The sequence below is a fragment of the Dipodomys spectabilis genome, unplaced genomic scaffold (genome assembly GCF_019054845.1).
Source record: "Dipodomys spectabilis isolate Male_0828 unplaced genomic scaffold, ASM1905484v1 ptg000002l, whole genome shotgun sequence".
Lineage (NCBI taxonomy): Eukaryota > Metazoa > Chordata > Mammalia > Rodentia > Heteromyidae > Dipodomys > Dipodomys spectabilis.
This window is the reverse complement of record NW_024870679.1, coordinates 13,976,537-14,001,724: the sequence shown is the minus strand read 5'-3', so window position 1 is coordinate 14,001,724 and position 25,188 is coordinate 13,976,537.

The window sequence follows — 25,188 nt, the reverse complement described above, 5'->3', positions numbered from 1 at the left end:
TGTCATTCCTGGAGGAAGCAGCATTTTTATAAAGAGGAACAATTCTAAGTCTTTACACAGAGATCACCCGAAGATATCCTTAGTCCTAAATATCTCCCCTGCGACACAAAAGTTTACTGGATGACAAGCGAAACTAGCTACCCCTTACAGTTCATGTCGGCAGAGATAAAGCAAGCCCAATAGAATAAAACTGAGCTTGCTTCCGAAAGGGGTTTGGAAATTTTGAATTACATGCTGGGTTTGCACGTGCATAGACATTTCTCAAAATGAAGAGGCTTCAAACTCAAAGATCCTGTGAACTCTGGTCTTGTTTTCTCGGATATTCACCCTAAAGACACAATTAGCTGTACTGGGCTAAAAGAAAAACCCTTCTTCCTTCGTTTTAATTTAGCTGGCCAGCTAGATCATCCTAAACTTCTGTTTCTTATCTCTTCCTCAAAGTCTGTTCTGCAGGCTCAGAACAGAGACAAGCATTGGGACTTCCACATGATGCATTTCACCAGCTAAATTTTAATAAGAAGGAACTGGTTTCTTTCTGGACTCCAGTGTAGCTAATTGTGTTTTCAGAGTGAAGGGCTGTAAATTTGAGGAAATGATATTCTTGGACTATCAGCTTCCCCTCTTCATACTGCTTCAAAGAATCAAAAGAAATAATCTCCATTAAGCATTAAGCAGGAGAGTTAAATTTAAGATGAAACATTGTTTTTTAATATATATAGAAAAATATAAACCTGTATTTAATTTTATTAACAAAAGGCTTGGGTATCCTTACTCTGAAGCTTTTTCGGTATTATGAAGCAATTTCCACTTATGCTAAATATGTTTATCGTAAAGACCCAAGCTTCAACGATTTCTTCAAATCTTCGGTGCAATCAGTTATTGTAAATGATGCTCATAAGCCTGGAACTCATTTAATACTGTCTGTTGAGATTGTTCCTCTGGCCCTTCAGGTAGCAAATCTCCCGCATGCAGTAAAATGCATTCATTTATTCATTCCATTCACCTAATAAGAATTATACTCAATTCAGCTAGCATTATTTATTCACTTGGTATATGAGAAGTCACAGTATGTTTCTACAGGATTTAAAGATTCATAAAAATGCATCTTTATTACCATGGAATTTATTATTTATTAGTAATTTTGGTTAAGCTGATAAATTCTGCCTCTAAAAGTAGCATGGATTAATATTTTTTGTATAAACAAGTGCTTGAAAGTTCAGAGGGATGTAAGATCAACTTGAATGAAGGGTCCAGGACTACCTCCTGGAGAATTTGCATAAATCCAGGTAGGATTTACACTAGTGTAAATAGATACAACAATGAGTTATTTTGTTCTATGCTAAAAAGTCTTTTTTTGCATATCTTTTTTTAACTCTACAAGTGTTCAAATAGAATTACTAGGTTTATATGAAGCATTCTCTTCTGTGCTGCTTTTTAAGCTTAAAGCCTTAGTGAGTTCAAAATCAATAAATACTCAGTTTATTATAAACAATGCATATTATGCCATAATGTTTAAAATGAATTTTATGCTGTTAATATTTAGTCTTAGTATGATTTTATTTTGCACTAAAATTGTGCTCCATGATTAGCACAACTAGTGCATAATGAATGGCACTTAGATTATTTCTAGTTTTCTACAAGTTTAAAATTATCTGACATATCCTTCATTTGGAAATTTTTGAAAATTTTAGGTCATTGCTATTTAGCCTAAATACTATAGTCCTATACATTCCTGACCATGGATATAAGCCTTCATGCAAATAGATTTCTACACAGGAGATGTGTTTCATCATTTTAGTGTTAGTGCATACAGTCAATTTTCATTTCCACAATGAATGTATGATTTCCAACCAGAATATAGGTGCTCCTTCATTTCCCATGAGATAAAATAATGTCTGATAAACCCATCATAAGGAGAAATTTGTATCCTGTCTTTTTTTTCTTTCAAGGGGAATTTTCCAGATTATGATGAAAGGAGAATGAACCCAAGAAGAAAATAGAGATTCTTTGATATAAGGAGAGAGAGAGGTCAGAATTTGAAGAAACTAAGATGATTGGAAAAGTTATATCTCCAAGATTTCTGCTTTTCTTAATGATGAAAAATGAGGGTTAGATTACACTACCAATCTACACAAGGAAAACAGGAATAAAAACATGAAACCAGTTTTCAGATGTTAGATAGATGCTCTGAGGATCTCTGTGGCATGAAACTCTTTAAGACTCAGAGATGAACATAATTCTGTCTCCACTAACATGAAGGGTAGATGGTAAAGATTAAACTCAAGTAGTACCAAACTGAATGCATTCTGAACAATTCCAACATTCATTTAAGGAAATATAATGATAGTACTATAAAGTAAACTGGGGTGGGGGAGTGTAGTTGTGGAGGTAGGAGGGAAGGGATGGTAGGGGAAAAACAAAAGAAGAAGCAACAATGCTTGATAAGAAATGTACTCATTACCTTGCTCATGTAACTGTAACCCCTCTGTACAGTATTTTTCACAGTAAAAAAACTTTTTAAAAAATAAAAATAAAGTAAACCATACTCACCATTCAAAAATAGCAGCCATATCTACCCTGAACAACAGGAACCAATATACAAGGACACGTGCACCTCCATGTTTATTGCAGCACTGTTCACAATAGCTAGGATATGGAAACAACCTAGATGCCCCACCACAGATGAATGGATCCAAAAATCGTGGTATCTATACACAATGGAATATTATGCAGCCATTAGAAGTGACAAAATAATGGCATTTGCAGGGAAATGGATGGAGCTAGAAGGAATCATGTTGAGTAAGGTAAGCCAAGAATGAAGAGACAAATGGTACATGGTCTCCCTGATAAGTGGATGCTAAATCCAAAATGTTAAGTGATATGACAAAACTAACAGGACTTAAGAAACAAAGAACTCCCACTCATCTGGTTGAACCACTACTAAATATCCCCAGGCTGCTGATCACATATATGCTATATAACATGTGAACATCGTTATATATTACAGACTGTGATAGACAATTTGCTCCAGGAAAGTTAGAATGAACTTGTGACTTTAAATGAGCATCATTATTCCACAATACTGTGAATTTCCAGAAATTATGTAATCACTTAATCACAATCAAAAAAAAAAAAGAACCTCGGGGAAGGGAGGGAGGGAGAGGATGGTAGGGGGAAAACAACGGAGGGGGTAACAATGTTCAAGAGGAAGTGTACTCATTACCTCACTCATGCAACTGTAACCCTCTGTATAGTATCTTTACAATAAAAAAAAAAATAGCAGCCATGAAAAGATGCAAGAAATTATAACCTGTCCACAAAAGAAATACCAATGAACGAAAACAGATAAGAGTAAGAAGAAAAGTCCCACAGCATATGCTCATGAAGGAGGAAGAGTGTAGAACATAATGAAAAGATTCATAGAGCTTCAAGAGATGAACAATTCACTTTAAATGAATTACTTACTATTTGAGTTAATAACAAATTGGACTGTAAAAAAAAAAAAACAGGTTGCTAAGCCTGAAGATACAACCATAGAAGCATGGTAACAATTAAGTATGGAGAAAAAATACCTTGGAAAAAAAAGTCAGGCTTTAGTGATATTGCAGCAGTAACCAAATCATTGAACATGAACATTATTAGACTCTAGTCAAACTATCTGAAGAAATTATAATCAAATTTTCTACAAATTTGGAAAAAATTGTAGAAAAATATAAAATTTAAATCTGCTATCTCAATGATCACTGATTAGAAAACAATTGAGAGGAATCCACAATGGTACATGAGAACTACATAGCCATGAACACCGTTAGAGAACTGTTTTATTACTTTTTTTAGTCATTCCTGTGTCTTGAACTCAGGGCCTTGGCACTTTCAGTGAGCTTCTTTGGCTCAGGGATAGCAGCTTGCTACTTGAGCCACAGGCACCACTGCCCGCTCTTCTGTTTATGTGGTACTGAGAATCGAACTCAGGGCTTCATGCATGCTAGGCAAGCACTCTACCACCAAGCCGCCTTCCCAGCCCAAGAAGCTTTTTTTTTTTTTTTTTTTTTTTTAAGAAGCCAGAGAGTAAGAGAAAAATATTGCTTACATACAGAACAACCAAAAATATTATGCCGGATTTCTAATGTGGACCTGTTTAAGCCAGAAATACAGGCAGATAAAGAAAATCCAATCAAAATGATAGCCAGATCTTTTAAGAACTCATATTCCTTCTGAAGTTTATTCAAGAGATTAAAGATTAATAAGAAGAGTGAAGAGCTGTATCTTCCTTTCCAGATAGTTACATAAACCTCCAAGCTATTTTTTAAAATAACATAAAATTAAGTATATCTACACATTCAAACAGAGTACAGCTGTACTGAATGAAAGGGAAATGTATTTGAGAACATCTCCGTGACAGAGTCTGTGCTCATCACTGCCCACGGTGAGTTCGGCCATAGTGACTAGATCCCTACATTCAGTTGAAGGCTGCCATCTTTCCCAGCATTGGATACCTCTTTATATCCTTACTGTATTGCATAGTTGTTCATTTATATGCATTCATCTTGATGGTCACATGTCTTCTTGTGGAGTATGTTCACAGGAACTTCACATCTGTAGTAGAGCCTAGAGGAATGCTTCCGTAGGTCTCTTCTGTAGGTTCATGAGGGGGCATGTTTTGAGACCTTCTCCAGGTCACTGCACAGGGAGACTCACACAGCCTTGTTGGGGAATAGACAAGGAAATAGTGCAGATATATAGTTCATAATACAATGCTGTAATTAGAAGGCAAAAGCAAAGGGTGTCATAGATAAGTGCACAGTTATAAGAGTCTGCTGATGAGATTAAAGGAGGAAATAGTACATATTTACATACATGTAGATGGATGTATATAGTCACATAGACATCCATATATATATGTATATGTACACATATATATATATTTCTCCAAAAATGCACAAAAATAATATTTTTAAAGGATGCATAGATAAATATTTAAGAGTATATTTAAATACAGCATGTACCAGAGTTGAATAAACAAAATCATTCTTATAGAATTAATATGATATAGTCAAGGTAGATCTCAAGTAGTAAAATTCCTTAGAAAAACCAAAATCAAAGTTTAGCAAAATAAAATACCAGGAAAAGGAGTTGAATGGAGACAAGAGAAAAAAGGTAGAAGAGGAGAGGAGAGAATGTCAGACCAAAGTCCAATGATATCTTCCAAAATTAAAAGAAATGAGGGAGGGGGGTGAATAGGGGAGGGATGGGTGAGAGTATGGAAAGAGATGCCATTGATCAAGCTATGTTGTACTCATCACCTGCTTTGATAAATGGCAGCTCCTTTGTACAACTACTTAAAGATAATAATAAAATTGTTTTTAGGGGCTGGGAAAATGGCTCAGTGGTAGAGTGCTTCCTTGCATGCATCAGGCCTTGGGTTCGATTCCTCAGCACCACATAAGCAGAAAAAAAATGGAAGTGGTGCTGTGGTTCTAATGGTAGAGTGCTAGCCTTGAGCTGAGGGACAGTGCCCAGGCCCAGAGTTCAAGCCCCATGACCGACAAAAAAAAAAAAAAATTTTTAAAGAAAGGAAGAAGGAGGAAGAGGAGGGGGAGAAAGATGAGGGAAACAAAAGACTAAGGATCTAGGAGAATTAGAATACAGAAAGGAGCTATGCATTAACCCGGCGGCTACACCTCTGCCTACACGTGCCCTGCAGAGGACATTAGAATGTACCTCCCAAAGTTACAATGTGTAATCATGAGAGTGACCTGCATGATTACCTTCCCTTTTTGATCTTACCTGAAGTGTAGCTAGAAAACAAAGATGAATGAAAGAGAGAATGATAGAATGAATTTACAAAGCTTATCCATTCACAGTTAACATACACCAGGCATAGTTGGGTACACACCAGTATTCGTTCTATTCTAAGTAACCTTAACACATCTTTCCTCACTACTACATGAGGTAATTCAATCTATGCTGACTAAATACTTCATTTTGGTTGTATTTAGATCCGATGCATCCTCATCATAATTTCTAATATGATTTAAGTATATTGCCCCCAAATTGTAGTAAATGTACTTTGCTAAGTCATTCTTCCTAGATGGAATTAAATTACTTACCTTGGTAATGCAAAGTCCCCAGAAGGATGTAAATGAGTTGTTAACATGGTACTTCATTGCCACAATAATTTAGCGCCACTAGCTAGCTTGATGTGTCTGCAATAAATGTTTTATTATTTAGGAAAAATTCACTATACACGTTGCAATGTGCCATGCTCATTCAAGCCGTAAATCAACAAAGATCAGCAGACTGAATAGAAAAAATGAAAAGCTTATTTAGAAACTGACATAAGCTTTCAGATGAGCAGGGACGGTTGAAGTGAACTGCATTCATTTTTCTTTGCTTGTCAGAATTGCCACTAGAATTTCAGTGCTAAAGATAGAAGATGGTTTTTGCTTTATGAAATTATAGCCACGGAGACAGTGTTTGCATTCATACAGATAGAGTCACAATAAAGTGGAATATAAAGAAGGCACTAAAATGATAGGAGCCCCAAATTTATGAAGCGTGGCATGGAAAGCGAACGCTCTTGTGTCTCCAGACTCGGTGTTAGAAGCCACGGATTGTTCTGGAACTATATAGAAACGGCGGGACATGATTATAAAGCACGAAGTAGTGTTGGCAGTTTTAAGAACACCTGGGAGCTTTTCCCTTTATTTGCTTTGTTTCTGTTTCGATAAACTCAAGGTTGCATTTTAAAAAATAAAAATGATCACAACCAGGCATGATGGTGCCAGACAAGAAGTGTTAATGGAACACACCTGTGGTTGTCTCCCACGAGAGACCCGGCCCCCCACCCCACCCCTTCCCTGGGATACTATAGAGAGAGGACCAAAGTTGGCCTGTCCCCTCCCCACACCAGCCTGGGAAACCAGGTCCAAATTCTTCCCTGGGAAAGATCCGCAGAGGAGGGACCTACACCCACGCGCGCATCGCCCATCTTCCCTTCAGGGCACATCTCCACTCTTGGCTCAGATCCTGATTCTCCCTCATCAAGTGACTGCAGAGACTTTCCTAGTTAGTTAACTTGTATCGCGGATTTCCTAAAACGCTGCCACCGTGTGAGCTGAACTTTTGCTAGAGGTAGAGTTGTCACAAATATCAATCAGGGACTGAAATTCGTGTTAAAACTCTCTCTCTCTCTCTCTCTCTCTCTCTCTCTCTCTCTCTCTCTCTCTCTCTCTCTCTCTCTCTCTCTCTCTCTCTCCTTTCTCTCCCTTATTGATTCGTTTAGGATGATGAAAACAATTGAAATCATAGAAAGGGGTCGTTTAAGCTTAAAGGGAACTGGGGAGAAGTCGTGGAGGAAATCTTGATGTTAGGAAAATGCAGAAGAGATCTGAGGCTGATTGGTGGTGGGGAGAAGAAGCAAGATTTAATTCCTACTCAGTGAAATTCACAAGTCTTTAGGAGTCTACTGATAATTTAAGATATCCAGCTAATGTCTGTTCCTATAGTGTTCTGAAAGTTCTCTAAGAGTTCCCAACCTCCTTCAAAATAAATCACTCTTAGACTCTTAGCTGTGCACTTGTGGCTCACCCCTGTAATCCTAGCTACTCAGGAGGCTGAGATCTGAGGATCACAGTTCAAAGCTAGCCTGGGCAGGAAAGTCTATGAGACTCTTATCTCCAATTAACCACCAGAGAACCAAGTGGCACTGTGGCTCAAGTGGTAGAGTGCTAGCCTTGAGCTGAAGAGCTCAGGGACAGTGCCCAGGCCCAGAGTTCAAACCCCACGACTAACAAAAGAAAAAAGAATCATTCTCCACGTTTCTTTCTGGGAGCACATGGGAATGCATTATTTTGTGTGATTGTGAACTTTATGTAGATAGAAAATGTATTATGTACTTGCATGTGATTTCTTTCACATTGATATTTTTCATTATTAAGCTTAGAAATATCAATAACCCTATTCCTTTATATTATAATAAAGTCTGATATTGTGTATGTTACTCTTTTCCCCAATAGCTGAATTCTAGAGTTGCTTCTATTATTTGTTATTAAGAGTGAAAATGCTATAAATATTCATGTGCAAATCCTTATTGAATGTATGCTTTTTTAATTGCTCTTGAGTAAATATCTAGGGGTAGAATTTCCAAGCCAGTGTCCATATAAAAACTTTATAAGAAACTACTATACTGTTCCTGAAATCAAATGCATCATATTGTACTATGGCAGCCCTCTAGGTGCATTTTGGTTACTGTATCACTTTAACCAACACTAGATGTGATCAGATTTAAAACATACATTCTAAATAACAATTAGAGACAGAAATAGTACAACGTTTGAAGTTCTGCATAAATATTCATATGATGCTGGTTGTAAAAGTATAATTACAACGCTATTGACTAGAGTAATATCCTACAAAATTAATAATCATTATACAAAAAATGATGCCTGTCTATATCTCACCTTTCTTTGAGAGGGCAATGTATATTTTTTTGCTAATCCCTCTGTGAACTACAGGAGTCAATAATAGCTTGATAGGATGAATACAACTGTCTTATGAGGCTGAATTATAAATTAATATGCCCTGATATCCCTTTCACTTATAATACACTTGTAATACACTTGTTATATCAAATGACTTAGAGCTTGCATATATATTATAAAAACTTCACTTTTATGGTTGAAACATATGTGCTAAAAAGTGAGTTCTACCAGTCATGGTTGTTAGGCCTGTAATCCCAGCTCCATGGAAGGCATGGGTAGAAGAATCACAGTCAATCTGACCAAGGTGAATGTGAGACTCTAACTAAAAATGTTTCTAAACCAAGAAGGGCTGGGAACAAGGCCCCCAAAAGGTAGAGCACCTGCCTAGCAAAAGCAGAAAGTCCACCAAAAAGACAAAGAAAAGAAAAAAAGGAAAGGAAAAGAGAAATGCAAAGAAAAATAAAGAAAAGAAGGGGGGGGAGAAAAAGAAATCTTGTCACTTTCTGCAGGCTTATCAGGGAATTAATATGACATTAGGTGAAAAAAGACAGACTGAAAGACACTGAAAACAGGTTTTCACTCATTTGTGAAAATTAATGAGTCATCAATAAATGGAATAGGACAGTGCTCACTAGAGATTAGAAAGGATAAAGAGCCAAAAAGGGACCACAAAACCCGCTTAAAGTAGAAAAACATTCCTCTGGTTCTTTCTTAGCATGGAACAATAACTACAACTATTGTTTTAACTGTAGGTTAATTATTTTAAAAGTATAGGTTAAGTCAATTTAGTGTGTACTGCAAAATTACTAGGAAACAAGAGTACAGACTTCTCAAGTCATAGACATGATTAATAGTTGTGAAAAATAGAAATACTGATTGACCTGATTTCATTGCTTTACTCGTATACATGTATTGAATGAGCATAACACACCCTATAAAATGTTCAGAGATTACGTTTCAACCCCAAAACAAGCTTACAGAGCTTGGAATGGGAGGTGGGTGGCTGGGGAACAGACAACACAGTTAAGGATATTACTTGTGAAAGAAATCTCCACTCATAAATGAAACTGCCCTTGCTGGCCACCGATATTCCTTTTATCAAACAGAAAAAGAGATGAAGAGGCATAGAGGAGCCTGGAAGATATTTAGCTCAGATTCAATACAACACTGGAGAGTCAATGAAGAGCAAAATGAAACCCATGATTATAATAGTTCAAGGACAGCCTGACAGAAAAGTTTACTAGCACCCTTCTCCTCCCCTGCCCTTTTTAATTTCCACAATAGCCAGCAAAAAGCATGACTGGAGGTGTGGTTTCTTTGGTAGAGTGCCAGCTCTATTCTAGACCTGGAGTTTGAATCCCAGGACCTGAGAAGGAAAATAAAATCTGTGGAAATTCTGATATAGCATGCTAAATGTAATAGGTGCAGCATATCAGAATTTGGTTGAGAGAGGAGTGTGTGTGTGTGTGTGTGTGTGTGTGTGTGTGTGTGTGTGTGTGTGTGTGTGTGTACTCCATGAGTTTATGAGCCAGTAGCAGGCAAGGGGTACCATCTTGGTCATTTTCATGTTCTATTAAATAAGATTCTAATTTTCTCTCTCCTTTGGCTAAAGGAATCCAGCACTGTCAGTCTGTGCTACTGTGAACAGCTTTTACGTGTATAACAAGCAGGTGTGGCTACATTCTTCCTGTGATTTTTAGTCAGAAGTTGAAAATCAGTCCCTTATAAACAGAGCCGATGAAAATCTGACAGCCCAAAACGAGCGCAACTCTTGATGCCTATTAGGGAGAAGAAAAAGTCCCACTTTCTCTCACCACTGTGATAAAAGACAGAGTCCTCCTGACACAACTATTTTGTAAAAAGAATATAATAATAATGATGATAATAATAATAATGTTGAATGCCTAAACATGCATCAGAGAGCAGTTGCGGGTGAGGCTGGTGAACCATGACTAACCTTGTCTCGGTGCATTTCAGCACATCCTTCTGCAGTGACCCAACACACATGCCGTCCCAGTTGTATCTGAAATTAACCTCCATCATGCCATTTCCTGTGTGGCACCTGACTTTGAATGGTGTCATTGTCACGCAGTGATTCGGTTCACTAGTTCACCGTGCTCATTTGGACAAGTTGCCACTAATGTGTCTGCGCTTCAGATCGTCAAATGTGAAGGAGACATGACCCTGTTCACAACGTGGGTCTCTGGGGTGCCGGGATGGACAGCCAGAACCATGATGGTGGAACATTTCACCTGATGCAAATGAAGGAGTTTTATGAGAAGGTTAGATGACTTCCCTCGCATTACCAAATGGTCCAGAGCACTTAGCTATTGCTCTATGAAAACATTTATTTAGGATGTGTCTCAGCAGCCTTAAACAACCAGGGTTTTAGAGTACAAAGTAGCACAACTTACTTTGATTACTTGTGTGCTCATCACCTATTTTATTACTACTGTGAGTGCTTATGATTATTACTTGTTACTGTTGTTATTGTCTCTGCTTGGAAAAAAATGTAGACAGAATAGACATAACAAACCAGCCAGCCATGCTACATTATTTTGGCCCCTCCCATCAGTTCAACCATTCTGAAAATTCTACAGGTGTTTGTGATAGCTGTGGGAATGCTATCAAAGGTTCTCCTTATCCACAAAATATTAAATGCAAGCTATAAATTTGATTTTCAGTGGTCTATCCATGCATTAGTTGTCTTATACACATCATGCGAAATTCTTATGAAAACACTTTTGTAGTATGATGGTGTCATTATAGAAGAGAATACTAAGATCCAAAGAGGTTTGGTCACTAGAAGTTACCAAGTTATCAGCCAAGCCAGCTCTGTCTACATCCATAGCTTGTTTTTTACCCACAAAAGTGGCCCTATGCCCCCACTGGATATTCGTCTTTATGTAATGTAAATTTATTCGTCTTTATGTAATGTAAATTGCAATAAAAATAACTTACCAGACCAGACTAATTAACTTATTAATTTATTAACTAATTAATTTCACTTGTTTTATATATTTCAGATATTTAAATAACAAATATTATAGCATTTCTAGAGGTGGCTAAAATAGGCAATCTTACCAAAACTTAACTAATTATTGAATACATGTTGGGAAGAAATGAGGGAAAAGACTTTATGGGAGCCGCATATTATGGGAACAAGTCACTTCATCTATTTCTACCCGCTCTTTCAAAGTAAATATGGGCTCACAGTAAAGTTGGCTTTGAATTGATAATCTTCTTGTCTTAACTTTCTGAGGCTGTGATCGCAGTCATGCACTACCATGCCCAGCTCAGAGTACTTACAGGCTAATTACCTTGCCAAAGACTCTTCCTGGAATTTTGATGTTTTGTGCCTTTTCTCTTCTAATTTATGGGACTAAAAGAAATTATTCTTAGTGCAGTATAAACTCCTCTCTGTTTTGGAGTACTCCCTCTCTTGGCTCTTCTCCTAGTAAAAAGCAAAAGTAGGGTGATCTGAGACAATTTCTGTGGTCAATTTCCTCATCCCTTATATTCTAATCCTCAGACTAAATAATTCAGCATCATGAGCTGTGATCTGTGATCTCATTGAGAATGCTGTCAAGTGCCTTTGACTTAGAAACTTTCTCCTGGCAGTAAGCAGTGTAAATCTGGGGGTTCATTTTCTCTGAGGATCACAGTCTATGCTTCATTTAGTCTCAAGCCTTTCTGTTTATGGCAAGGGCAGAATTACTCTAACAGTCCTCCTTCATTGCAGAAGTATAAATCCCTGCATGAGTTTTTAATTAATTATGATAATAGGGTGGAGAAATGAGTTGGACCATAAAAATACCAGGTCTATAAAATAAGCACATACCACAGTATACGCAAAAGCCTTGCATTTACTTCCTGATTGTCATTTTGAGCGCAGAGGGACTGGTAGAATAAAGTATGTCAAAAAGCATTTAGGGCAGGATTGACAACACGGTGCTGTAATTAATTTAAAATTAATGATTTATATTAATATTAATACTGGTTTATCATGTACACATGATAATAGCACCATAAATTTTATATGTGTTATCCTGATTGAGCCTCATTACAATGTTAGCCTGACTGCAATCTTGATTTCATTTTGAAGATGTGGAAAGTGAGGTTCAGAGATTAATGACTGACCCAGGGTCACAAGCTAGCAGATAGTAGAAACAGTTTAACAAATCCATTAACTCAACACACACACACACACACACACACACACACACACACACACACACACACACACACACACACACCAAGCCTTCAGTCTGTGCTAAGCACTGGGTTGAGTTGAATGCATAATGATTGGGAAGGATAGTAACCTAGCAAATTCACATCATTCAGGGAAATATTCTAAACCTTATAGGATGCTCAAGGCTTCAGAGAAAAATAGGTATCCATTTTAGACTTGAGAGAAAGAGTAGATTAGAAAAGGGTTCCCTGGGAAAAGTAACATGTGAGAAGATTAGGGAAATGAATAAAATTAAGTGAAGGAAAAGTGAGACTGTCTCCATGAAGGAGTTTCTGTTCTCTAGAACTTTCTCAGGACACTCTAGGGGAGCCTCACATCAGTCTCTTTTTGACACTGAGAACAAGAAATATGCCCAGGACAAATGACCTCAAACTGGCTATTCACACAAGAATGTGTGAATTTACTCTTCCCTCCCTCCCTCCCTCCCTCCCTCTCTTCCTTCTTTCTTTCTTTCTTTCTTCCTCTCTCTTTTTCTTCTTTCTTTCTTTCTTTCTTTCTTTCTTTCTGTATGACTTTTATTGTAAAAATGCTGTACAGAAGGGTTACAGTTACATGAGCAAGGTAATGAGTACATTTCCTATTGAGCACTGTTGCCTCCTCCTTTGTTTTCCCGGTACCATCCCTTCCCTCCCACCTGCACAACTACCTCCCCACCCCTGCTAAAGTTGTAAAGTTAGTTTTCAACATAGTGTTTTGTACATCTTATTGTTACAATGGGTTAACATGTATCCTTATTTAAGCATTTTGTTTTTTCCCTTCTTCTCCCCGAATTAGAGAAGTATATATATCATATGCAGGGCACCAACATCAAATAGAGTGGAAACAGGGGTTATACCATCGGGGAAGAACATACAAAGCAACAAAAAAATCACATGGTATATTATAAATATGTTAGAAACAATAGCAAGAAAGAAAAAACATATTTGCGTCCCTATCGGGGTTGTTTCTTTGGTCTGGCTTACTTCACTTAATATAATTTTTTCCAAGCCTTCCATTGCCTAACAAATAGGGCAATGTCATTCTTTCTGATGGAGGCATAGACTTCCATTGTGTATATATACCACATTTTCTTGATCCATTCATCTACTGAGGGGCATCTGGGTTGGTTCCAAATCTTAGCTATGGTAAATAGTGCTGCAATAAAGATAGCTGCGCTGGTAGCTTTAGCATGGTCTTGTTTGTGATCATTTGGGTAAATGCCCAAAAGTGGGAATGCTGGGTCATAAGGGAGCTCTATGTGGAGTCTTTTGAGGAACCTCCATACTGCTTTCCAAAGTGGTTGAACAAGTTTACACTCCCACCAACAATGCAGTAAGATTCCCTTCTGTCCACATCCCCTCCAGCATCTGTTATTATTAGAGGTCTTGATTATAGCCATTCTAACTGGGGGTGAGGTAGAATCTCAATGTTGTCTTGATTTGTATTTCTTTTATGGCTAGAGAGGTTGAGCATTTCTTCATGTGTCTGTTGGCCATTCTTATTTTCTCTTCAGAGGAGTTTCTTTTTAAGTCTTTAGCCCACTTAGTTATCTGGCAGTTGTTTCTTTGAGGATTTGTTGTTGGGCGTTTAATTTTTGAGTTCCAAGTATATTTTAGATATGAGACCCTTTGTCCTTATATATCACCCTGCACCAGAATCAACTCCAAATGGATCAAAGATCTTGGAGTCAAAGCAGACACCCTGAAAACATTACAAGAAGGAATAAGAGAAACTCTAGGGCTCCTTGGCACAGGCAGAAATTTTCTTAATAGAGACCCAGAAGCACAACAAATCAAAGAAAGGTTGGACAAATGGGATTGCATGAAACTGCAGAGCTTCTTTCTGCATGGCAAAGGACATAGCTAGCAAGATCAATAGAAAGTCCATGGATTTGGAGGAGATATCTTTCTTTCTTTCTTTCTTTTTTTCTTTCTTTCTTTCTGTCTGTCTTTCTTTCTTTCTTCTTTCCTTCCTTCCTTCCTTCCTTCCTTCCTTCCTTCCTTCCTTCCTTCCTTCCTTCCTTCCTCCCTCCCTCCCTCCTTCCCTTCTTCTTTCTTTCTTTCTTCTTTCCTTCCTTCCTCCCTCCCTCCCTCCCTTCTTCCTTCCTTCCTTTTCTTTCTTTCTTTCTTCTTTCCTTCCTTCCTTCCTTCTTTCTCCCTTCCTTCCTTCCTTCCTTCCTTCCTTCCTCCCTCCCTCCCTCCCTTCTTCCTTCCTTTCTGTCTTCTTTCTTTCTTTCTTCTTTCCTTCCTTCCTTCCTTCCTTTCTTTCTTCCTTTTTTCTTTTTTCCTTCCTTTCTTTCTTTCTCTTTCTCTTTCTTTCTTCCTTTCTTTCTTTTCCTTGCCAGTCCTGGGGCTTGAACTCTGGGCTTGAACACTGTCTCTAAGCTTTTGTGCTCAAGGCTAGAATTTACCACTTAAGCCACAGCTCTACTTTCTGCTTTTGTGATAAAATTTTTCTGCCTGGGCTGTCTTTGAACTGTGATCCTCAGATCTCAGCCTCCTGAGTAGCTAGGATTACAGACATGAGCACTGGTGCTTGGCTCTTATCTTCCCTTTTAAAGAATAATATTCATATAATCTAGGTTTTTTGATACTTAAAGGAAAGTTCTACTATGTTATACTTTGCTGGTATTTTTTTACTCCCTAAAAAAATGTCATGCTTATTTTTTCCCACAAATTTCTTCCTAGGTTTAGCAGTTTTTATGATTCTGTTTAATATACATTCTCAAGTTCTCTTTTGATACTAGACATTGGCTAGGTGCTGCAGGCAATATAAATATGATTAAAATACATTTCCTTCTCATAAAGTACTGATAATACAGCAGGCTGACTTAAACGAATACATGTATGGTTATATTACAAGTAAAAAAAATGAACCTGTTAAGGAATTCCAAAGGGAATTCAGGACAGGGAAATGCTAAAATTGTTTGGAAAACAAGTGAAAATGTATTATAGAGAGATAAACTTTTACAGGCTTGGGGAGATGGGTGATTTTGAGATCAGAGAAATGTTAAGCACATCCCAGATATGCAGCGAAGCATAGGTTTCACATGAAAAATGGAGGAAATAAAGCCAAGAAACTGCCACGTGTTAGAAACTGCAATGGTCTCTAGTCCCTCCCTTTCTCAGATAGTATGTAGTGGGTTTCATCATGCTATTGTTATTTATATGTAATATATTTGAATTCTGTTCAAAACCCTCCCTCCACCAGTATCTTCTCCTTTTCTGCTGTCCCTCCTGCTAATTTTCCTCCCCAATTTGGATCTCTATTTACATGCATGCCTCCTTAAGGTGATGGATGTTTTCCTCCTCTCCCTCTCCTCCTCCTCCTTCCATCCTCCTCCTCCTTCCTTCCACACCCTCAAATCCTCCTTCCTTCCACACCCTCAAATCCTCCTTCCTTCCACACCCTCAAATCCTCCTTCTCTTCATGACCTTCATTCTAGGTCTAGGTTCTGCATATGAATGGGAGCATGATTTTTGGTTTTTTGACTTTGGCTTTTCTTGTTCAACACCATGATTTTTCAATTCTATTCATTTTCCTACAAATGATACAATTGCATTCTCCTTTAGGGCTGATAACACTTCATTGTTTGCATATATCACATTTTCTTTCTCCATTCATTAGTTGTTGAGTATCTCAGCCGATTCTATAGGTTGGCTATAGTGAACAAAGCTGTGACTAATATTAGTGCTCAAGCGTCTCTCCTTCAGCGTTGTAGCCAAGAGTGGCATAGCAGAGTCAAACATAGGTCTCATGTTAGCTTTTGGATGAACCCCATACTGATCGCTATAGTGGCTGCTCTAATTTATACTAATAGTGTGTGGCATCTCCTCCCTTCCCCACCATGCCCTCATAGCATTCTTGTTTGTTTTCTTACTGATAGCCCTTCTGACTGGGGAGTCTAAATGGCATTTTGATTTTCATTTCTTTTATGGCTAAAGATGTTTAACATTTCATCATATATTTCTCAGTCACCTTTACTTCTCTTTCTAAGAACTGCATGTTCAATTCTTTTACCTATTTATTAGTTGAATTTGGGGTATTTGGTTTGGGGTATTTAATTTTGTTTAGCTCTTTTTATATTCTGATATAATTTCTTTGTCTGATGAATAAATGAAATTATTTTCAAATATGGTAATGATTGTAAAGAACTCAGCAAATTGCCTGTAGCATGATAAGAATTTAATAATTATACTGTTATTATTGTGTGTTTTAAGAATAAAATATCTTTAGTTCCCTATGAGAGTGGAGATATTTAAAAAATGTTAAACTTAATAATAAGATATTGTTAAAATAAAGCAATAGTGAAAAGCTCAATCCAAACAGAACAACTTACAAATCAAACCAAGGACAAATCTTAGATGAAAATAGACTTTAACAAATGATACTGCTCCATTTTCTTTTAGGTCTTTGGAAGGAAGAATTATATGCTAGCCTTCCTGGTGATTCATATCATCCTGTGCTTTCTAGAAGATGATTGATGATCATGATGATGATGAAGAGGAGGAGGAGGAAGAAGAAGAAGAGGAGGAGGAGGAAGAGGAGGAGATTGAGGAGCAGGATTTTGCTAGTCGTGGGGTTTGAACTCAAGGCCTGTACTTGTCCCTGAGCTGCTTTCGCTCAAGGCTTGCTCTCTATGACTGTGAGCCACAGCTCCACTTCTAGTTTTCTGGTGGCTAATTGGAGATGAGAGTATCACAACTTTCCTGCCTAGGCTGGCTTTAAACTGTAATTCTCAGTTCTCAGCCTCCAGAGTAGTGGTAAGTACAGGTATGAACCATTGGTACCTGTTTGGAAGATTAATTTTTAAGTAAAGATTACAGAAACCTATTGACCTAGACTAATGAAATGATTTGGGACCTCTGAGTGATTACACTGTAAATGATGGCCAAATGACTCATTATATGACACCATCCAACATAACTCAAAGAATTTGTTTCTAAAAGAATAATGATTTTTATGTAATTGTTTTCTCCTTAATTTTGAGTGTTTACAGGGAGCTGGATATATTTAAATGTGTGTGTGTTTGTGGGTAGGAAATTGAGCCTTAATTTAAAAAATTCAAAGTAAAGCAATTGGAATTTTTCTGGAAGAAATATATCTTTCCATACATCATATGTTTGTGTGTTGCTACTGTTGTTATAGACAATAATTGCTGAACAAATATTACAAATATTACATCTATTCTTGGAATAGTAAATATCAGTGTTCTCCCAAATTATTATTTTCACCTTATCAATTATTTTAAACAAGTATATCATCCTTTACAATGCATACACATATAAAGCTTTTTTTTTTACACAGAGGTTAAGAAAAAAATGACATAGATAATAACCAAAGGACAGGTTGCCTTCAAGATGTGATTCATGACACTGGAGAATGTATAATTGATGTGTGTGGTTGTCTGAATGATAAAATAACAATGCCATCCATTAGAGAAAGCGCTCTAAGACAGGGAGGCAGTATGTATTTTATAGGTCACCTGGGTTCCATTCCGATCTACAGGTTGCTATTCCTTCTCCATACTTGGAAGCATTTAATGGATTATTATAAAAGGAAAAAAGATGGTATGCAATAATAGTTTAAATTGAAGCTCTGTGTTTATATCACCACCATGTGACTCCTAAATGAGAGCTTCATCTTTAAAATTCTCATATGGCGTGCTTGAAAACTTGCCAGCAAATGAAGAAATCAAAACAATGAACTCAACAGCAGGAAAGCACGACACAGGGTGAGTTTGAGGGGCAGTGGGCTTTCTTCTCTCTCTATCTCTGTCTCTCTCTGTATCTCTGTCTCTCTCTCTCTTACACACACACACACACACCTAATCCACAGTTATGAATAGTGGAAGTTCATGAGAAATGAAATTGCAGAAAAATCTGAACTTTGGGCTGAAATTGAGCTATGTTTTTAGAAAACATATTGATTCAGAAAATGGAGCAGAAAGACAAAGCTTTTTTTTTTTTTTTTTTAAAAAAAAAGACACCAGAAAACAGGGGGAAAGATCTTAATAGTAGTTGTGAGTAAAAAAAAATCAAATCAAACAGGAACTCATCTAGAAATCCCTTCTCCTTTCTGAAGTTGACACACTGCAGGGTAGGTCTCTTCTATCCATTATTAGCCATGAGCATAAAAGTTTATTTTTGCTTTTAATGAGCAGTGTTTCAGAAATGTAATACAAGATAGTCATCTGGATTCCCGCCTCCTCCCTTTCTCCCCCCCCCCCCCCCACCCCACACCCAGCACATACACCCTGAGGAAAAGCCTTTGTTCTGTTATGTGGGCAATCCCAGGCCTCTAGAATGCACATACTTCACAGGAAAAGTTAAGATATTTTCAGTTAGAACAAAATGCAGTGCACTCAATGAAGCTATTTTGGTGATGGTGAGGTATCATTAAGACCCTTCCAGCTTCTGGTGACTGGTGTTTTCAAAAGAAGATCTCTTTGGGTTATCATAAAAGTGACTGACATTTTGAAGAACAACTTCTACTTGCTAGGTTTTAGTAGATGGTAGGTTTATTGGGTAGAGTATAAGTAACAATGACCTTAGTTCACATATTAACTAGACTTCACCCCAAATACCTTTGGTTAGATTGTGGTGTTAGCATATTTCATCTTCACAAGTATGGGTTGTAAGCTTCAGTGCTAGCCCTGAAATACAAAAGTCTTCTAGGCAAGTATTTGCCTTTTCTACATACAGTCGGAGCTCTCAGATGATTCAAGGGTGAATAGCTTGTTATTGTTTTCCTCAAATGTAATGTTCACAAATGAGTTGCTTTTCAAAACACATTTAATGATCTGAACAAAAAAAAATTGAAGATGGAGGAAGAAGCCTATTTTATTCTCAGGGGTGCCAAGTTAATACATGATAGTGAATCTTTTCTGAAGATGTCTTCTACAAAAGCTATAGAGTTCTGGGAGTGGGGTTCTGAGGGGTGAGTAGGAATTCACCCAGTGGAGAAATAAAGACAGAACTTTCCAAGTGGAAGGATCAGAGCATACTCACACACCCAATGCTAGAGCATATAAGATATACAGGGAATGGCAGGTGGTTCAGAACACCTGAGGTACAGGGTACCTAGAAGATTGCTGTGGAAAGTGAGGCAAAGCAGGAGGCTAGAGAAGCATGTCTCAGCAGGGGGTTGAGAGAATCTGTGTGATTTGTTCCAAGGCCAGATGGGGCAGTAGTGAGTTCTTTCTCAGCAATCTCATCTTCCTCTTATAAAATTAACCTTGTCGAAATTTGAGGAGGACAACTAAAATGAAAAATGGAGCAGCAGGAAAGGACTAGATTAAATACTTCCATGTGTTCTATTACACAGTATCCCCAGCGGGGCCTGAGTTAGCACTCATTCCTAAATGACCACACTAAGTGGGGTAAACAAAAGTCTATAACGAGGCCTCAAATGTAAAGGCCAAATTTTCATGTCAATACAATTTAGGTGAATGCATTTAACATTTTAGATATTAGAGCTCAGAGGGATTTCAGGATTGTAGGAAAAGACCTGCAGATTTCTATTTCATTCCTCTTTCTGGATAGCCTGAATAACTGGTTGAACCATTTTCAATCAGTGGAAGAAATGTATGAATCAGCCCAGTCCACGAACGGCCTTAAGCTGGAGATTTTGATGGCAGTAGAGAACTATATAACTTTCGAAAGGTCCTCACTAACAAAAGCAGAAATGTAGAGGTGAAAAACCCGTTAGAATCTGGGTATGAATTCTACTATTTCTCCATTCCAACTGCTTTTCTGGGCCTTTTACTCAGTTCTTCAATTTTTCTGTACTATCCAGAGTCAGACAGATAACTGAGACTGATTCATCATCGCTCCTGGTGAAGTTGTCAAAAATACTAAACTAAGATCAATATTAATGTGAGAAGTAAATTCAATGGGAAACAAACAGGAATGGGTTTTGGAGAGGTGGAAATAATAGTAGTAAATAAGTTAATAAACATTGGGCTGCCAGAAATTGATGAGTGAAGTAGAAACAAAATGTAAGATCTCCTTAATACATATCTAATTTAATTTGGCATCTAAATTCCTTGAGCATATGTACGTATGTGTATGTGCATGTATGTGTATATGTACATGTGTATGAATGTGTGTATCTGGGTAGGAGTGTGTTGCACGTACTTGTGTGCTACATGACAGCTTTTTTGATTTCTAAATTAACCCAGGACTCTCAGACTTGAGATTCCATAGGAAATAACAAATAATATTCAGGAAGAATCCACATTTCCTTACTTTGCCGGTCATGCTGCCTCTTTTCTTTTTTTTTTTTTTTGTCGGTTGTGGGCCTGAACTCCAGGCCTGGACGCTGTCCCTCAGCTCTTCAGCTCAAGGCTAGCACTCTACCACTGGAGCCACAGTGCCATTTCTGGCTTTTTCTGCTTATGTGGTGCTAAGGAATTGAACCCAGGGCCTCATGCATGCAAGGCAAGCACTCTACCACTGAGCCACCTTCCCAGCCCCCATGTTGCCTCTTTTCGTACATTGGTAGGTTTGGTTGGAAATAAACAGATACATGGAGAACAAGGTAGGCAGCTACTAGATTATTCCAGGAGGTGGCATTCAATTGTTTTGTTCTTTTTCATTGGTGTAGCCATAAGAAAACTTCTCTTCATGATTCTACACTGAAACGCTTTTGCACTGCTCTTTTTCGACAGTGTAGCAAGAATGGGAATGCAGCGTGGAAATTTCCTGTCCAAGTCTGGGTCAGTTCGTTTGACGAATTTAAAGACTGCTGGGCTCATTGGTCTCTTTTCCTGTGGCTACTTCATTCTCTGTCAAAATATTTCAGATTGGTGACATATGAGAGTTAATGCAAGACTCAGTCAATGAGTACCACTCTGCCTGCATGTATTAGAGCTACAGTTAAATCCCAAAGCACATTTAGAGACATAGGTTACAAGTAAACTTTACTATATATAGTACGAATCACATTTCAGCCAGGCCTGGTGGGTGATGCTTGTAATCCTCCCTACTCAGGAAGTGAAGAGTATCATGATTTTAAACCAGCTCAAGTAAAAAGTGAGTTGAAATCCTCTCCTACTAATAAACAAGGCACACACGGTAGTGTATGCTTGTAACTCCACATATGAGTGGATCACTGTCTGTGATCTGCTCTGAGAAAAAAATATAATAAGTACTGGAAAAAAAGAAAAAGAGCTGCAAATGCAGCTCAAGTGGTTGTTTGCTCTTGTCTAGCAAGTGTGAGGTCCTAAGTTCAAACTCTAATACTGACAGAAAGGAATAGCCATGCCCTTCCTAAAAGTGCTCCTGGAGTCCCACCTACATGCAAATTAGGAACGATGACAGAAATTCAAATTGTTGGTCTGCAGCTTCTAGAAATATATCTGTTAGTAGACCTCTCTAGGGGGTTCGCATGCAGCTTTTCTCCAGGTCAGAGATGTCTAAGACTCTGCTGTAGAGGTGCTGGGCCAAACACACATATCTTCTTTGTCCTTTGTTTTTTGTCAGTCATGGTGCTTGAACTCTGGGCCTGGGGACTGTCCCTTAGCTCTTCAGCTCAATGCTAGTGCTCTACCACTTGAGCCACAGTGCCACTTCCGGTTTTCTGATGGTTTATTGGAGATAAGAGTCTCACAGACCTTTCCTGCCTGGGCTGGCTTTGAACCATGATCCTTAGATCTCAGCCTCCTGAGTAGCTAGGATTACAGGTGTGAGCCACCGGCACCTAGCTCTTCTTGGTCCTTTCTAATCCATCTTCCATACTTCTTCTGAATATCTTTGTGCATACATGTAGATAATAAATGTAAAAAAATCCTATATAAAGAAAAAAGAAAGAAAAAAAAATCATCCTTGACCAAAATGGTGATGTGGTACATTCAAATCTTAAACAATTATATAAGTTTTTTTTTTATTCTTAATGAAAAACTGTTTGCTATGCACTAGAGACTTCTAAAGTACGGATAGCATTTTTTGGAAGGTAGATAGTTGGAGTGAGTGCCTAACAAGAAGAGTTCCTGCATGGGTTTTGATTTCCTCCAGGGCCTCACCTCCCTCTCTCTCCTCTTCGCTTGGGGATGGGCAATAAAGCTCGTTTGTGATTTAATAAAAACTGCCCTCAATTCCAAGCTTTAGAGGGTAGAAGCATGCATTTCACTTGATTCATTCATTAGTTTTCACCTGAGAGCCTCAGGACCTGTAATTCTCCAGGTAAAAGACCCGTTTCTTTCTTTCTTTTTTTCTGCATACACTCACTCTCCCTCCCTTCCCTCCCCGCCCCCCGCAAACACACACCAACCCTCTCACCCTCCGGCTTGGAAATCTTGGAATTATATCAACTCAGACCAATTCAAAAGGCCTATTTTTCTGTAAGATATATTGCAAGATTACCTTTCTGGCTCCACTATACCCCTTAACCCTTCTCCTTTTCCTACTTTCTCCTCAGCCTCCTCTCCTTTACACCCACCATCCTAACTACAGAAACTATATTTGAAAAAATACAAAAAGACAGATTAAGAAAACTACAACAACAACAATGAAAGTCCCTGTGAAATCAACAATGGATAATTATCTCCCTTGTATATAGTTCTCTCCAGATGGAAACTAGGATCTTTGTAGACATTTTTTTCTTTTCTTTTTCTTTCTTTCTTTCTTTTTCTTTTTTTTTTTTTTTTGTCAGTTGTGGGGTTGAACTCTAGGCCTGGGCACTGTCCCTGAGCTCTTCAGCTCAAGGCTAGCGCTCTACCACTTGAACCATAGTGTCACTTCTAGCTTTTCTGATGGTTAATTGGAGAAAAGTCTCTCGAACCCTCCTGTCTGGGCTGGCTTTGAACCATGATTCTCAGAACTCAGCTTCCTGAGTAACTAGGATTACAGGTGTGAACCACTGGCGCCCATTTTTATTTTTTATATCAGGAGGTGAGATTTCACCAGTGTAGCTCTAAGATGGGAAACACAGTGAGCTTTTGCAGGCCTTGCCAGACAGATGAAGTGAAACCTCACTAGGAAAGCCTTCTTTTCAGGAATCAACCAGAAGAGAACATTATTCAATAAATCCAAAGGATATTAGCAATGGCTGATATTAGTTAATGAACTGTTTTCTTTTCTCCCAATTGCTTAACACTACTGTTGAAATTCAAAGCTTCTTCTAATTAGAAGCTGTTTTACTATGTTATTTCAATCTCTATATGTAGCAATGACTCAAGAAAAGATGGTGAGAGAGAGAGATGAAGAGAGACAGGGGAAGAGAGAGGAAGAGAGAGAGAGGAGAGAGAGTTTATAAACAATGAACGTGTAACACAAAGAAAACACACAACAGGTTTATTGTTTTTGTCATTTTTGTCCTTCATGGGGCTTGAACTCGGGGCCTAGACACTATCCCTGAGCTCTTTTTGCTCAAGGCTAGTGCTCTACCACTTTGAGCCACAGTTCCATTTCCAATTTTTAAGTAGTTAAATGGAGATAAGAGTCTCACAAGAACTTTTCTGCCCGAGCTGGCTTTGAACTATGATCCTCAGATCTCAGCCTCCTGAGTAGCTCGGATTACAGGCATGAGCCACCAGTCCTCCTCACACAACAGCTTTTAAAGCTCAAGTGTTCACTTTGTGATCATGAAAGGTTTTGCCTCAGAGAAAGTGGATTCAGGATTTCCCAGAACAGCCAGCTGGATTGAGAATGAACTACAAAATACTCAACTTCTGTGCTGTATTTCAATAATACTTTCTCACCGATACCTAGTTTTTGACTGTTTTTCTTCATGGTGTCTTTTCCACCAGATAAGACTGATTGCTGGCCAATAGTGATACAAAGTGATCCTAGCTACTTTGGAGGGAGAGAGAAAGGGATCAAAGTTTCAGGCCAACGTGGGGAAAAAAATAAAAAATCGTAACTGCATCTTGACTATCAGCTGGGCACAGTATCACTGGTCATTGTAGTTACGTGGCTGACACACGTGTACTGGGTATATCCCTATCATCCTAGTGACTTAGGAAGCACACATAGGGTAGAAGTCCAGGCTAGCTCAGGCATAAAGCCAGACCCTATCTCAAAATTAACCACTTGTTCCACTCTTGAGGAATGGATCAAGTGGTTAGAAGGGCTGCTAAACAAGTGTCCAGACCTCGAGTTCAAATCCTAGTACCATCAAAACCAAAACCAAAATAAAACAAAATCAACCGGGTGCACTCTAGCATTTTCTAGGAGGAGGATGGCCATTTCACAGCAATAAATAATGCTATTCTGTGGTTAAATGAGATTGTTCTCCAGGGAGCATAAAAAGCTCAGCATCGTTTTGGGTTTTATGAAAGCTCTTATGTCTTTGGTGAACCAGTCCTCTGTGTAGATTTCACTGCTCTCGGAGCCCTTCTCTGTAGGACTCATGTAATACGCGGAACAAGTTAGTACGGTCATGGGCATCTTTCGTATAGGTTTGAGGTTACTATGGCTCTGAGAAATTAAGTGATTTGTTTGAGATTACCAAGTGAAGGTATAGCACATGTAT